The sequence below is a fragment of the Ictidomys tridecemlineatus genome, chromosome 8 (genome assembly GCF_052094955.1).
Source record: "Ictidomys tridecemlineatus isolate mIctTri1 chromosome 8, mIctTri1.hap1, whole genome shotgun sequence".
Classification (NCBI taxonomy): Eukaryota; Metazoa; Chordata; class Mammalia; order Rodentia; family Sciuridae; genus Ictidomys; species Ictidomys tridecemlineatus.
This window is the reverse complement of record NC_135484.1, coordinates 113,214,496-113,230,755: the sequence shown is the minus strand read 5'-3', so window position 1 is coordinate 113,230,755 and position 16,260 is coordinate 113,214,496. Positions and strand designations below refer to the sequence as shown.

Below are 16,260 nucleotides of genomic sequence, written 5' to 3'. Positions count from 1 at the left end.
TCAAGCGGTAGCGCGCTCGCCTGGCATGCGTGCGGCCCGGGTTCGATCCTCAGCACCACATACCAACAAAGATGCTGTGTCCGCCGAGAACTAAAAAAAAAATAAATATTAAAATTCTTTCTCTCTCTTTTAAAAAAAAAATCCACATTTTAATGACAAGCCACTTCTCAAGTTCACTTTGGGGGGCAACAGATAACCCAAAGCACGGCCCTTAGAGAATGGGGCACAGAACGCGTTGGTTCTGAGCTGGGTGTGATGTGAGAGGTGGGTGTAGCTCAGGAGAGGACCAGGCTGGGAGGCAGGAGGCTGGCGGGCAGCAGATCCGGAGCCCTAAGTGCACAGCTTTCCCTGTCTGGCCTTCAGGATGGTCACCGGCCTGGGATGGGTGACAGGTATATTCCAGGTCTGACATTCTCCAGATCTGTGTGTCACTTTCTGAGTTCTGGTCCAGCTCACGCCTCCCAGACCTGCTTCGATGTTTTAGGGTCCCTCAAATCTGTGCGCCAGCCTCTGCTCCCTCCTCACGGCCCCAGGCCTCTGGAGCAGGATGATCCCTTCTCTCGGGGGCTAAGCTCTCTCCACCCTGTAAGAAAAGCAGCCGTGGGGTACACTGTCCTGGTCTCTCCCTCCAGAGAAAGCTGGCCCTGGGTGACGCCTCCAGGAAGACAAGGCCACCCCATCCTACCAATCCAAGTCCCAGGGTCAGCGCAGGCCACCTGCAGAGTGCTTCCAGGTTGGATGGTGGAACACTCCGTCTTCTTGCCTCCCTTCCCCTCCCCCGCTAGCCGTTGCCCTCCTGGTCTTCCACCTTCAGTGTCTGGTTTCCTCATGCACCTGAAGGGTGCCAAGGACAGGAGGGATCCACAGGCATGGCTTCTGCCAGCCCTTGTGGGAGACGACCAGAACCTTGTTGGAGTGACCAGATGGAAATCACGCCGCCAGGGCCAGCCTGCAGCAGGTCTGTCTCCAAGCCTCTGTAAGCTGGGTTTGGCCTCAGTGCCAGCTTGGAAGAAAGGGCTGTCCTGGTGGCCAGGGCCACACAGGGTGTCCTCTTTAGCCCTGTCCTGATAAGCTGACCCTTCTCAGAACGATGCCTGTGTGGTCCCAGGCCAGGCAAGGGGCCTCGGGGTCGCAGTCCCTTCCCCTGCCTGGGCGGTGACCCATGCCAGTTCCTTCAAGCCCTCCTGAGCAACCGGGGGCCTATTGTTTTCAGATCCATTTCTCACCCTCCTGCCAAGCTGCTCTGTGACAGGGATGGCCCTGCAGGCGACACTGAACAGCTGTGTGCCAGCTGGTGTCCTGCGGGTGTGACAGTAGGGGGCGCTAGTGAGAGACTGGAAAGAAGGGAAAAGCCAGGGCTCTTCTACCCAGTTGGCATCAGCAGCAGCTCTGAGGTGGCTCCCGGCCCGCTGCAGTGCCCAGGACCGATGCCCTCACAGGCGAAAGGTGCCAGCTAATTTCTGAGCTGCCTCGCTGACCCCTTTTGGCCTCTGCGCTTTTCCAGCACTTGAGAAACCAGTTCCCTGCATTATGTTCCTCCGGTGGAGGCACCTGGGGTGGCCTGCGCTTCCTGTTTGGAGTCTCACTGATAAACCTCTAGAACCACCGTGTGGAGGCGGAGAAAGGGGCATTTTCACTCCCAAGCCCTCTCTGCTCCTCTCTGGGCTCCCTGCCCACCACAGTCCACTCAGCCATTCATTCAGCAAACAACCATCTTTCTGAACAAGGTTCATGTTTCCCAAACTGTGTGCCAAGGTACCCTTGGGCACCACAGTGCACTCTCAGGGGCACCGCAGAGTATTTTAAAATTTCAAAGAAAACACAGCAATGCCACACAAGACGGAGGTAGCGCACCTTTACCTCAAGACTAAACACTAGATTGCTCTGTATTCTTTTTGATGGTGTCATATCTTGGTGAAGATGAGGTTCTTCCATGTGAGAATCAGCGTGGAACTGGAAATAAGCATGAGAGTGGTGCTGGTCAGTAGGATCCCAACGTTTAAGACACCGTGCAGTGATTGACGCGTTCCTCAAGTTAGTAATCTCCTCCCTTCTTTTTTTTTTTTTTTTGTTGTTGTTGTTGTTGTTACCAAGAATCGAACTCAGGGGCGCTCGACCACTGAGCCCCCTCCCCAGCCCTATTTTGTATTTTATTTAGAGACAGGGCCTCACTGGGTTGCTTAGGGCCTTGCTTTTGCTGAGGCTGGCTTTGAACTCTCAATCCTCCTGTCTCATCATCCTCCCTTCTAATGGTGCGTCAGTTATTCTTAATCAATTGTGTCCCACAAATATTAAATAGAAAATTCTAGAAATAAACAATTCATAAATTTTCTAAAAAAATATTTTAGTTGTTGATGGACCTTTATTTTGCTTATCTGTATGTGGTGCTGAGAATCGAACCCAGTGCCTCACACGTGCCAGGCAAGTGCTCTACCACTGAGCCACAACCCCAGCCCAAGGATTCATAAGTTTTAAAAGTAACTTTTCTTATGTTATTATAATCGTCCTGTTTTGTTTTTAGTTATTTTTGTTAACCTCTTATTGCACTTAATTTATAAACTAAACTTTATCACAGTCATGCATGTATAGGAAAAAACATAGTTTTGTTGCCATCTGCGGTTTCGGGCATCCACCGAACGTCTCAAAATATATCCCCCAGGATAGAGGGGGACTGCTGTAATTGCAGTTAAAAATGAAATAAAAATACCGTTTGTCTTTCAATTTATGTGTATTATTTATTTCAAGCTCTACTGAGTTTAAGATACAACTACTTGTTTTTGTTTGCGCGTGTGCTTTGCGGTCCTTGGGATGGACCGTGGGGCCTGACGCCTGCCAGGCAAGCGCCCTAGCACTGAGCCTGGTCCAGCGGGACTAAGGGCCTGGTCAGTTCTTTGGATGTAGCTACTCAATAATGAAAGTGTTAGGTATTTCTGTTGTTCTAGGAGAATCAGGAAAAAATAATAATAATAAGACACAGAGAGTGCTGTGAATAAAGGCAGTTTGGGAACCTCTATCTTGGAGAAGGGGACACCCGCAGTGGGGCATAGGACAAGGTTCCTGCCTCAGGCGCTCTTACCCTCAAGGTTGGGGCATGCGCGTTGGTTACCTATTGCTGCATAATGAGCTCCACCTGCTCACCTGCTTAAAACAGTGACGTCCTTCATCCCAGCTTCCGTGGGTCGGGCATCCGAGTCTCACATAGACGTCAGTCCCCTCTTCGTGGTCCCATGAGGCGCAGCAAGGCGTCCGGGGGTTGCGATCCCAGCAGAGGCTGGTGGAGAGAGACCCGCCCCCAGGTCCACCAGACCCTTGGCAGAATCGATTTTCTTGCCTGGTGACTTGCTTAAGGTCAGCAGGAAAGTGTTGGACTTCATCGAGGGTCTCAGTTCCTCTTTAGGACCTGGCCCCTGATTAAGTCAGGTTCCCCCCAGGAAAAATATCCCTTTTTTATTATTTTATTAACTCAAAATCAACTGATTTGGAATGGCTAAGTCCCTTCACTTTTTTTTTTTTTTTTTTTTTTTTTGGTACCAGGAATTGAACCCAGGAGCAGTTAACCATGAGCTGCTTCCCCAGTTTTTTTTTTTTTTTTTTTTTTGTTTCTAGAGACAGGATCTCGCTGAGTTGCTCAGGGCCTCCTTAAGTTGCTGAGGCTGGCTTTGAACTCAAAAACCTCCTGCCTCAGCTTCCTGAGCTGCTGGAATTACAGGTGTGCACCACCTGGCGGGGCTACTCCCTTCACTCTTGACATAGGCTTTTGACAAGAAGCAACTGACAAGTCCCACCAGTACTTATGGGATTATATAAAAGCATGACTCATTGGGGTCACTTTAAGGTGTGTCTACCTTAACAGTAATTAGGGAATTACAGGAGCAATGACTGTGTCAGGAGAAAAAGTTCAAGGTTCCATGGGAATGAAAAACCCAGCCTAAGTTGGGGGTTACAAACAGTTTCCTGAAGCAGTAATGTTGGAGCTGAGACATGAAGGTCACACAGAAATTCCATAGGCCACAAGTAGAGGAAGAGTGCTTCAGGAAGAGAAAATGGCATGTGCAAAGGCCCTGGGGCCAGAGACAGCTGAATGAGCTAAAGGGACTTAAAGACTAGTTTTATTAGCACATTGAGAAGACTTGAAGCTGAAAAGATAGATGATTCCCCATCCAGGCTCCTGTTTGCTTCACAGCCACCAAGCAGCTAATTGTTGCCTACAGATAACACAAGCCAGATACAAAATACAGACAAGGGTTACCACTGCAGGCACTATTCCTAGGGAGGGGCATAAGAGCACCTTTTGAGGTGCTAGAAATACTCCATCTCTTTCTCAGAGGGGTGATGGTAAAACGTGTCATTTGTATAAAGTTATTGAACATAGACATCACTAGTGCCACCCCTCCTACCCCCAGACCCCCTCCCCTCCCTTCAACCTAAAGTAACTATTCTTCCCTAGGCTCCCCACCCATCCACCCCCGCCCATTGTGAATTAGCACCCACATCAGAAAACATTTGGCTTTGGGTTTTTGGGGACTGGCTTATTTTGCTTAGCGTGATATTCTCTAGCCCTATGAATTTACTGGCAAATGCCATAATTTCTTTCTTCTTTAAGGCTGAGAAATATCCCATCATATATATATGTACATAAATTATCCATTTATCTGTTGAAGGGCACCTAGGTTGGTTCTATAGTTTAGCTCTTGTGAATTGAGCTGCTATAAACATTGATGAGGCTGTGTCACTGTAGTATACTGATTTTAAGTTCTTTGGGTATACACCGAGGAGTGGGATAAGTGGGTCAAATTTTGGTTCCACTCCAAGTTTTCTGAGGCATCTCCATACTGCTTTCCAGAGTGGTTACACCAATCTGCAGTCCCACCAGCAGTGTATGAGTGTGTCTTTCCCCCACATCCTCGCCAACACTTATTGTTGCTTATATTCTTGAAAGCTGCCATTCTGACTGGAGTGAGATGAAATCTTAGATTAGTTTTGATTTGCATTTCTCTAATTACTAAAGATGTTGAATATTTTTTATATATTTGTGGATTGATTGTATATCTTCTTTTTAAAATTTTTTTTAGTTGCACAGTATCTTTATTTTATTTATTTATTTTTATGTGTTTCTGAGAGTCCAACCCAGTGCTCACACGTGCAAGGCAAGTACTCTACCACTGAGTTACAACCCCAGACGCCAACTGTATATCACCTGGGATGTGTCTGTTCGGTTCCTTAGCCCATTTATTGTCTGGGTTATTTGTTTGGATCAAAATTTTAATCAGATATATAGTTCAATATAAAGAATACCTTCCATATCCCTCCCTTACAGCTGGCCAATGGGGTGTAGGTGGACATGCAGCATGTACCTTCAGACTTCCTTCAAAGCAGCCACAAGTATCCTTGTCCCCATTGATGCTTAGAGTAAGGGAGGGAGCTCCAACCACCATCTTGAATCATGAGGATCAGCAGACAAATATGTTGGAATGAGCCTGGGTTTTTATGGAACTTCATGGAGCAGGCTCCATCTGGACTTTCACATAAAAGAGAACTAACATGGATCTGAAATTACTCCTATTGGGGTCTTTATTATTGCAGTTGAATCTAATGCTAACTAATAAAATCAGGGAGAGGCTTGGGGTGCAGTTCAGGGGCAGAGTGATTGCCTAGCGTGGGTGAGGCTCTGGGTTCCATCCCAGCACTGAGTGGGCATGGGGTAGGCAGGACCCCCGGGGGCTGCAAGGACACTTAGTGTGGTGCTTAAGAAAAGGGTCCAGGGAGGGGAAATGGAAGGAGTGGGTGGGAGCTCCCCAGGGCTCACACCTGTCTTCCTGAGCCTCAGGAGTCCACATCCTGTTAGGGCTTGGAGGGTGGGTGGGAGGGGGACACGGTGAGAAGCAAAGACCCCAGGAGAACTGAGGCTCCAGCCAGCAGGGGGGTCAGTGGGGATGGTGACAGGGACAGAAAGGAAGAAATTTTCAGGAGTAAGACCCCCGAGATCCAGGAGAGAGTGGGAGCCGGGTGTGACCCCCACATTTCTGAACTGAGGGACAGAAGGGCAGCGATGCCCATTGAAGGCTCAGGGATGGCAGAAGGATAATTTAATTTGCAGAGGACGGTTCTGACAAATTGATAGAGACAAATTGAATTCGAGTTTCCAGAGGAGAGCCTGGTGGAAGCGCCCAGGACACGAGGGGAAGAGGCGTCTGGCGTCCTTGGAGGGAGACCAGGACAAGGGACAGGGACTTATTTATTTGGGAGTTGTCTGCTTGGTGGCAAAAGAAAGAAAGAAAGACTTGAAATGGAGAGGATTAAAAGAATCACGCCTGGGGCCTGTCGTGCAGGACCTGAATTCTGCTAAAGATGGAGGCTACAAGGACTGGCAAGGGATGCAAGGGAGGAGACGCCCCAGAGGCAGAAGTGGTGAGTCCAGCCTCTGCAAAGCGGAGAGGGTAGGAGCTTAGGAAGGAAGGGGGCGGGCAAGCCAGCTGGGCCCAAGGACAGCGAGACCCACCTGGGGCCTAATGTCCACCCTGTCAGTTGGCCCCCAGGAGCTGCCTCAGCACGAACAGCTCAATTCTTTTAACATGAGATCCATTTTGAAATTCTTTTGTGGAGTTTAAGTTTCTTTTTCTTTTTCTTTTTCTTTTTTAATGCAGCTAGTCATCCAGTCTCACCTATTTGACAGAGAAATGTTTCTAAATTAACTTCTCATTATTTCTCACCCTCACAAAGGCTGCTCGGTGACAGGTGTTCCTTGACAATGTGTGCACAGGACAGCTCATTTGCAAGTCAGGAGTGTGAGTCCACGTGTGTGCATGCACACACACACACATGCACACGCAGGCACGCACGTGCTCGGGGTCGGGACCCCAGCAAGCCAGGCTCGGGAGCTGATGTGGACATGCGCACACCAGCGCTTGGCAGGGATTGTCTTGTTAGAGAGCGTTGCTTAGCTCATGATGTCCGGCCGGGCTGTGTGTGGGTTCCGGTGACCAGGAGCGCCATCAGCTCTTTCTGGTGTCCCTCATGGCCCAGCAGTGCCCCCAGGAGCAGACCACCAACACAGCACCCCAGCACCTCCGGCACCCCAGTGCAGAGAGGTACTCAAGGGTCATGCCACCATGACTCTTCTGAGAGAATGAGAACTATTCCTCCCGTGTTCCTGATAACCTGCTTGACCCTTGTCCCTCACCTTATTTATTTATTTATTTGATACCAGGGATTGAACCCAAGGGCACTTAATCACTGAGCCATAACTCCAGCCCTTTTTATTTTTTATTTGGAGACACGGTCTCACTACATTGCTTGTAGCCTCATTAAGTTGCTGAGCTTGGCTTTGAACTTGCGATCCTCCTGCCTCAGCCTCCAGAGCCACTGGGATTACAGGCCTGCGCCCCTGCAGCCGGCCCATCCCTCGGCTCTTCCAGTGATGGATGGAACTGGAGAAAAGGGCACATATTCCATGAGTCAATCAGAAGAACACTCTGGGGACACAGCTTGGCTGTGAACCAGCAGCATCCCCTGTGAACATTCCCTTGGTCCCCAAGTGTAGCTCCACAGGTGACTCAGACACACAGGAAATATTAATGACATCAGGGGCCGGGATGTGGCTCACTGGTAGAACACGTGCTTAGCATGCATGAGGCCCTGGGTTCAGTTCCCAGCCTCCAAACAAAACAAAAATCACGACGTCTTCCCCACCCCATTCCCGCACACCTGCCTGTGTAAGGTGTGCTGACACCTGGACAGTCTCCCACACCTGTGCAGTGTGGTCACCAAGCAGCCAGGGATCCATCCGGTTCTCCCTCATTCCTTCTTTGTCATTCTCAAGAAGGACAGCAGGACGTGCTGACCTCCGTGGGCTCCTGTCCAGTCCTTCCTAGAAACAGGCCTCCGTGAACGCTCAGCCCAGCAAGTCATATGGGGTGTAAAACCCTGCGCAGGCTGCTTTCTGGGGTCCCTTCTCTGTGCTGCGAGTGGGGCATCTCTTGACCAGACTGTCCCCGCCACAGCTTTCCTGAGCCTTGGGGGACCAGCTTACCAGACATCCGAGGCTTCTGCTGCCCTTGCTGCCTACCTGCCGGTGACGCACCTGTCGGTGTAACACGGTGCACGTGCCAATGCTCGGTCCTACCAGCCTTGGGCAGGAGAGCAGCACACAGCGAAGCCACCTCACTCCCTGCTTCTTCTCTCCACCCTGCAGACCTCACAAGGAACCCCCACACACACTTCTGTAATAACAATAACCAGTGTCCACCGAGTCTGTCTGTGTCCCAAGCCTGGCCACACGAGCTCATTAAACCCTCGCAGCAACCCCAGGGGCACGTGCTCCCATTACCTGCACCTCATTTGACGGAGGAAATGACATTCTATATGGATCTGGTTTTAAAATACCTAGATAAGAACATGATTAAGAGTGGAAAGTGGGCCGGGCGCGGTGGCACGAGTCTACACTCCAGTGACTCTGGAGGCTGAGGCAGGAGGATCACAAGTTCAAGGCCACCCTCAGCAACTTAGTGACACCCTGTCTCAAAATAAAAAATAGAAGGGCTGGGGATGTAGCTCAGTGGTAGAGCACCCCTGGGTTCACTCTCCCATACCCCAAAAGTGAATAAAAATAAAAAAGGGCTGGGGGTGTAGCTCAGTGGCAGAGAGCCCCCAGGTTAAATGTCCAGTACCCCGGGGAGAAAAAAAAGGTAGGAAGGAAAGGAAGGAGGGAGGGAGGGAGAGGGAGGGAGGAAGAGGGGGAAGGGAGGGAGGGAGAGGGGGAAGGGAGGGAGGGAGGAAGAGGGGGAAGGGAGGGAGGGAGAGGGGGAAGGGAGGGAGGGAGGAAGAGGGGGGAGGGAGGGAGGGAGGAAGGGGGCTGGGAAATAGCTGGTGGTACAGCACCCCTGAGCTCAATCCAAAGTACTCCCCACACCCCGCAAAAAACGAATAGACAGAGCAAGATTAGAAAAAAATATGGATGACTTGTAGAAGCTGGGCATTGAGTTCATAGGAGTTCATTATTACAATTCCCTCCACATATGTGTGAAAATTTCCATAATTAAAAGTAAAATTACAAAAATAAAAAAGCAGCCCCGGCACATAGTGTGTGCTCATTACGCCTATATCATCATCTCCTAGGATTAAATGAGATAATGTCTATAAAGAATGGCTGCAGCCCTCCACTCTGTCCCAGGTGAATGGCCTAGAGCGGCCCCTCAGCGCCCCGCCCCTACACCAAGGCCACCCTCCTGCCCCACCAGCCACCTGTGCTGGCTTCCACCTGCCAGCTCCATCCCAGAAGGAGGCCCAGCCCCTCCACCTGCCTCCCTGGCTGTCTGGAGCGTGGCCAGCACACCGGGAGCAGGAGCCCTTCTGTCTTCCTCGTGCTCAACAAACATTTCTGGAGCCCGCCCGACGACGCAGGAACCACCAGGCTCCGCTCGCTGAGGGCCCAGACAAGTGTGGGGGGCTCCCCTGCTGGCCCCTCCTGCGGCTCCCAGACTCCCTCCGCAGAGGGCGGCCTCCTTGGGCTCTAATTTTAACCCCGAGGAAGGTGCCAATCGTTGGTTTTCAAAGCTGTTTCAAAGTGACTCTGATAAGCAATTGCTGGCAGCCCTGGCGGGTGATTATTCCTGCATTAATCAGGGGAAATTATGCCAGTTACTGATTAACTAATTACAGCAATCAGATCGGCTGGGAGAACAGGGCAGGGGGAGGCCAAGGTAAACACAACCTGGCAAAGGTGAAGGAGGCAATTTGGGATGGGGACAGAGGACAGAGACAGGAGACCGCTTCCTGTCCACTCCCCATCCCGAGAGTGTCCCCTGAGGTCAGAGCTGAATATCCAGCTGGTGAAGGAAGGCAGGGTCCATCTAGGGTGACAGAGGGTTGTCCCCTCCCACCTTTGCTGGGTTCTCAGTCTGCAGGAGGACGTGGGCTCTGGCCTTCGGGAGGTCCCAGTCTGGGAACAGGGGGCTGCGAACCCCAGTCCTGCCCACCTGAGAGGGCCACCCAGTCAGCCCAGTGAAGAATCACCCACCTCTGCCCACTGGCCCCTCTGGCCACCTCCAGGGAGGGGCGGGGAGGAGAATGAACTCCAGCTCTTCTCCCAGGTTTCCCAGCGGCCGAGGAGAGACCCGGCGGAAGCTTCCAGAATCCTTGGGGGCTCACTGCCTGCCCTCTGTCACCGGCGTGCCTCTCCTCATGTGCTTGGTGAGCCCGGCCAAAGTCAGAGCCTGCCTCCAACTGTCCTGACTGGCCCCTGCCCCAGGTCAGAAGTCCACGCAGAATGAGAGGCTGACTCTGGACAAAGCGGGACCCTGCCCCCGGGTCCTTCTCCACCTGGGTCATACCTGGGGGGACACAGGAGCTCCAGGTCCCCTGGCCTCTCGGGGGACTTTCTCAGAGCCACTGCTGGTCTGTGTTCACACGGAACCTACTTAGGCCCACCCACAGCCTGGGTTTGCAGGGTCCCCATCCTCAGACCTGAATCTCCCTCCTCCCCTCCGGCTCCTCTGAACGTGTCCCCCCCCCCCAGGGTTCAGGATGACGTCTCTTCCCAGCGTGGCCGAGCCAGGCAATGAGTGCCCCTATTAGTGGGTATTCCCATTCCCAGGGTCTTCTGTGTTATCACCGCAGTGTGACAATAGATATCAAGTACCTGATTCCTATGTGCCCGTGGTTTCAGTTTGTCTTTTTCTGTTGGATAAATCCCACAAAGACAGGCCCTGCTGGGTCAAAGGGAAGGTGCCCTCAGGCCACACCTGCTCCTGGGTCCTAGGCCAGACCTGCTCCTGGGTCCTGGGCCATGAAGGCAGAATGGGAGGCTCCTCCTCCGGGTAACTCTGGGAAAGGCTCTCTGCCCCCAGGTCCTTGTCAACCTCCTGTTCCTCTCCTCCTTATCCTCCTCCTTCTCCTTCTGTCCCCCAGAGGTTCTCCATTTGTCATGATATAAGCATTTACCCCAAGGTGGAGAGAAGATATGGGCTGCCTGTAAGACAGGAAGCCATTTAAATTTACCCAGTCGCCCTAGGAAGCGGACCATTTCTCCAGAGCAAATCCTGGCAGCAAATGGACCCTGGTTCCCTAAACAGGCATAGGAAGGAGAGTTTAGAAAAGGATGCTGAGGGCCCCAGAAGACCAAAGCTCACAGGCTGGCCCCTTCCCTCAGCCCCTGTGTCCTCAGCTATAAATGGGACTAAACTCCACTGTACATTTTGCTCAGGGTGGGCCTGGCTCAGGTCTGCCTGACCCAGGAGTCCCTCTGTCATGCCACCCTCCACCCCTGCCACTTAGTTATCTTACTGTCCCCTCTACCACACGGTGCAGAAGAGGGACAGGGATATCCCCTGCCTCAGTTTTCCTCCAATTCAGGTTTGAGGCCACCACCTCTGTTCCCCCGGGCAGGTAGTTGGAGTGCGCGTCTGGGAAGGAGGCAGGGAGTGGAAGGAGCGCCTGGCGGAGCTGGCGGGCTGTCAGGGGGCGATTTAGGGCTATTGCTTTCCGCCAGGCGCATTGTTTCACTGCAGCAAATATTTCCTCAGCGTTGCTACAAGACGTGCATTTGGCAAACCACGGCGGGCCTGCGGGCCCCACTCTGGGCTGGTAAAGAGGCGGGCGGGCCATGCTGATGACCGGAGTAAATCTGAGCTCACAATTAAAATCTCTTTAGAGATTGCAGCCAAGTGACTGATGGATAGGACCCCAGGCTCCATCCGTCCCCTGCACGCTCCTCCGCCAAGACAGATATTGACAGGACATCATAAATAGCCTCGCAGGCCCAGGGCCTGGCGGGCTGGCAGGAGTATGGAAGAGGAATTCAGAGAAAGGGCTGAGCTGGAGTCTGTTCGGCAAGGTCCAACGGGTGGGGGGTGGGTGCAAATCATCCGGGATGGCGAGGGAAGGGCTGTTGGGTTGGTTTGTTTTAATCACTTTTCCATAAAGGAGGAAGCAGAGGCCCAGGCGAGGCAAAGCCAGATTTCCTAGACTTGAAATTTTGGAACCACTTGAAACTATGTTTGGGCCCCAGCGGCCTGCGCCTTTGTGCCCTTGCTCAAGCTCGCCACCTGTCTGGAACACTCTCCCCCTCCCCCAACACCTGCAGCAAGAGATGATGTCGCTGTCCCACCGGTGCTCCTTCATCCTGCCACTTCAGTGGACACCACCTGACTTCCAACTGCCACCACCTGTATTTCTTTGCTTGGAGGCTCCCTCCAGCCACCCGTGCCGAGGCCAGGAGTACTGGGCATCAGTGCTTCCCAGGGGCTGATGAATGATGGCAGCTGACAAGAGTCTGCGTCCCCCGGTGCCCTCGCGGTAACTCTGAGGCAGGCTCCACCCAGTCTCCCCAGGGCTGAGCTCCAGATGCTCAGTGGTAACCTGCTCATCTGATGCGCCCTGTGTTGACTTCTGTCTTGGCAGATCACCTCTCTTCTGCCTTCCCCCGAAAGCGCTCCCTGTGGTCCTTCCAGATCAACTACTCACACTCACCTTGTCTTAGGGTCTGTTCTGGGTGAACATCAGCTCCTCTTTGAATTCTCGGCCCCACTGGCCTCCCACCCAGGAAGACTCCCCTACTCCCCTCCCTGGGCCACCTGCAGTGCCGTCCACATTGGCACATAAGGGTACCCAGAGGGCGGGAACATGGCTTTGCATTAGTTCTGTGTTCCCTGAGTCCAGCACAGAGCCTGGCACACATGTGAGACTCCATCACTGTTGGCTGCATAATTAACGGAGCAAACGCGCCTGGGTGGATGAAGTGCTCTCGTCCACTGAGAGAATATGGATGAGGAACCTCATTTTTCCTCCAGAGAAAGAAAGAAGCAAGGAAGAGCCTCACGAACAAAGAACAACTTAACTCCGCTCGGTTTGGTTTTAAGCAAGGAATATAAAGCATTTTATCGATCTGCCTTTTAAATTAAGAACAGGAAACGTAAAGGCATTCAATAAATAAAACATAATAAAAACACTTCGGCTCCAGAGTGTGGCTAATTAAGGGAGACAGAAGGAACAGAGGGGGAGGGGGTGGGGAAACCAGAGAGATGGAGTAGAGTCAGAGACACAAGGACGCCGTCAGAGGCCTGAAGTCGGAGGTCACGGTGCAGCTGGACCCGCCCAGAGGCTGGGCAGCAGGTGAGGACAGGAAAGAGGACTCTCTTTCAACATTTGGGGTCCAACAGTGAAGGTGTGCCACCAAAAAAATGCCACCTCCAGTCTGGAGGGGGAGAAATTAGGGACAGCTCTGAGGCTAGAAAAGAAAATTCCTAGTGGTCAGGACGGGGATGGGGGGGTGGTGAGCCGCAGGCGGGCCAGGCCCCTAGTTAGTCATTCTAAACTGACGTGGAGTAATCACTTCCTATCAGACTGCAGGGCCCCATGGTGTTAGCATATTAAGGCTCTCTACCAACTCTGTGGGACGGGGACGCTTATCATTCCCATTTCACAGATGAGAGAACCCAAGCTCAGAGATGTCAAGTAACTTGCCCGATGCATCACACCCAGGATCTGACCCCATGTCACGGGTCTCCAGAGCCTGTGCCTGGATGTCTCCCAGTGCTACTCCAGGGGGAAAGGCCACCGAGGGAGGGGAAGCTGCAGCTCTAGAGGACTAGTGAAGAGAGGAGACCCGTTAGGCACCACACTGGCTGATAGGCCGGAAGGCTTTAGCGAGTTGGGAACGGGTACCAGGAACCTAGGGAGATGAGGGCAGGGCCTTCTATGGGGACACTGCTCTGTCCTCTGTACCAGTCCATCTAGGAGACCTGGATATTTAACACCCACGCAGCCCAAAGTCAGCAAGGCCCTCAAGGCCTGGGCTCACCTTGCCTGCCCCCAGGCCTTCCCCAGCTCCCCGCCCTCCATACGACCCTCTGACCCCTCAGGTCCTGCGCTAATCCTTCCCGTTCTCTTCTCCCTCTTTCTCCAGCCGCTCTCTATCCCAGAACTGGCTGCTCGTGTGTCAAGGGGACCAGGCCTCAAGGCCGAGGTCCCAGGGCTGGGCCACTGCTGTTCTCTTGGGAAAGACGTCAAGGAGGGGAGGCCCTCCCACACCCTGTGTCCCCCACAGACCTCACGTATTACAACCCCCAAAGAATCCCTTGGAACTGGGGAGAGGAGTAAAAGAGAAAGTGGAGGAGTTGGAGAGGATTTGGGGATTGAGAGTCTGAAGTCCCAACTCCAAACCAGCCAGACACACGCAAAACCCTCACCAGTGTCCACTGGGTGTGTCCCCTCCGAGTGGGTGCTCTGACCCCAGCCTTCACACAACCCTGCTCAATCTTGGCTCTGGGCCACACCAAGCTTCCATAACCTCCTGGGACCAGAGCGACTTCTCCAGTGGATTTTAATTGCCTGACAAAAGTAATACCAATATTTATAAAGGAATAAATACAGATACCATAAATAAATACATTACTGACTCATTGAATTAATTAGTGTTTAATTACTGGAAATTACCATCAGTTACTACCAATTACCTGAACAACGAAGGCATTCTTCCTCCATCACAGATGGCAATTTCCAAGGCCAAACCCAGAGAGCTGGGCGTTGGGAAGAGACCTCAGGCCACATTGGCCCTCACCTGGCCCTTCCCCCACTACTCCCCTTTGGCCATTCTTTCAGTCCATCTCAGGGTCATCGAGTACCTATGACACGTCCAGCACGGTGCTGGGCGTCAGGGACGTGTCTGCGAACAAAACAGGCGAAATCCCTTTCCTCGTGGAGGTTACAACCCAGTGGTCAGACGTGAGTATTTTACACGAGGGATGGATGTGGGGACTGGTGGCAATGATGGTCGAATAGTGTGGTCAGGAGTGGTGACCTGGACCCTTGCCTTTGCCCCTCCAGACCCACTCCACCTGGCTCCATGCCCAGGGAGGGAAGGGAACTACGTCAGTGGGGCCCCTGACCTCTGGCTTCTTTGGAATTCCTTCAAAGGCGAGTCCCCCAGGGGACGGGGAACAGAGAGCCACTGGGCTGGCTGTGTCCCTTGGCCAAACCGCTCAGCCCCTACCAGGTCACCCTCTTCGTGTAGCCCGTTCTGTCTCTTGGATTCTGTGACCTCTGCCCCCTGTGCCTCTGGCCTTGGGATGGGCACAGCTCACCCCCCAACGCCACCGTGAAGCCTGGGCCCTGTGGCTTCCAAGCGCCCTGCCCACGCCTTCATGGACTCCCCTCAGAGGACCTCAACTGGAACACGCCGTCTCTGTTTTCTGCTGGGACCCGGCAGGTAGAGGGCCTGAAATGGCCTCTGGATAAGGTGACAGTTGAGCAGAAGTGTGAAGGAGGTGCGGGAACTAGTCATTCAGATATTTGGGAAGAACGTCTCCCTCAGCCCCAAGACGGGGCTGTACATGGTCTCCCCTGGGATGAGGGGGAGTGAGGAGGGGGAGAGCCCAGGGGCAGGGCAGAGAGGAGGCAGCAGGCCACACCAGGTAGGGCATTTTAAGGACTTTATCTTTTATTCTGAGAGAAACAGGAACATCATGTGGCCTTTTGAGCAGGAAGTGACCTGGTCACTCTAGTGGCTGTGTCAAGAGTGGACCATAAGGGAAGGGGGAGCCCACTTGGGGATCCATGGCAGACACACAGGCAAGAGATGACGGTGCTGGGGCCAGGGTGGGAGTAGAGGAAGTGGTGAGAAACGTCTTTCATTCTGGGGATTGAACTCAGGGACACTCGACCACTGAGCCCATCCCCAGCCCTTTTTGTATTTTATTTAGAGACAGGGTCTCACGGAGTTGCTTGGCGCCTCGCTGTTGCTGAGGCTGGCTTTGAACTCGCGATCCTTCTGCCTCAGCCTCCCGAGCTGCTGGGACGACAGGCATGTGCCGCTGCGCCTGGCAGAGAAGCGTCTTTGAAGTAGAGCCAAAGGATGGACTGAGAGACTGGGGAGAAAGAAAGAAAGGAATTGTGGATAACTCCAAGATTTTTGGCCCGAGCAACTGGAAAGATCTAGTGGGCTGGGGAAGACCTTGGAGAGAATCGACTTTTTAACCAAAGGCACAGTCTGGAACGTGGGGGCACTGTGTCAGCCCACCACCCCCATCAGGGGCTCCCCTGTAGGCAGAGATGCTCGGCTCCCCCCTTGCCATCCCTTACCCTTTCCCTGGTGAAAGGTTTCCTTTCATTCTAGCCCAAATCCTCTCTCCTCCTGGTCCAGTCTCTCCATTGAATGGCAGTGAGTCCAGGTGTGGCTGTGCTGGGGACCAGGAGAGGAGAAGAAATGATGGTACCCCAGAGGAGCTTCCTGCCCAGGGACAGTGGTGGGGGAGAGAGGTTGTTTTC

At 52.9% G+C, this 16,260-nt stretch overlaps 2 long non-coding RNA genes across 2 annotated transcripts; one reads left to right on the top strand and one right to left on the bottom strand.

Moving 5' to 3' along the window:
- Positions 1-6,154: 6,154 nt before the first annotated feature.
- Positions 6,155-10,640, top strand: LOC144366222 (uncharacterized). The gene is made up of 2 exons (XR_013425194.1): positions 6,155-6,408; positions 10,089-10,640. It is a non-coding gene; the product is annotated as an uncharacterized LOC144366222 (long non-coding RNA).
- LOC144366221 (uncharacterized) lies at positions 7,246-10,228 on the bottom strand. Its single transcript, XR_013425193.1, has 3 exons — positions 10,016-10,228; positions 7,709-7,867; positions 7,246-7,427 (listed from the first exon to the last, which is right to left on the bottom strand). It is a non-coding gene; the product is annotated as an uncharacterized LOC144366221 (long non-coding RNA).
- Positions 10,641-16,260: the final 5,620 nt, after the last annotated feature.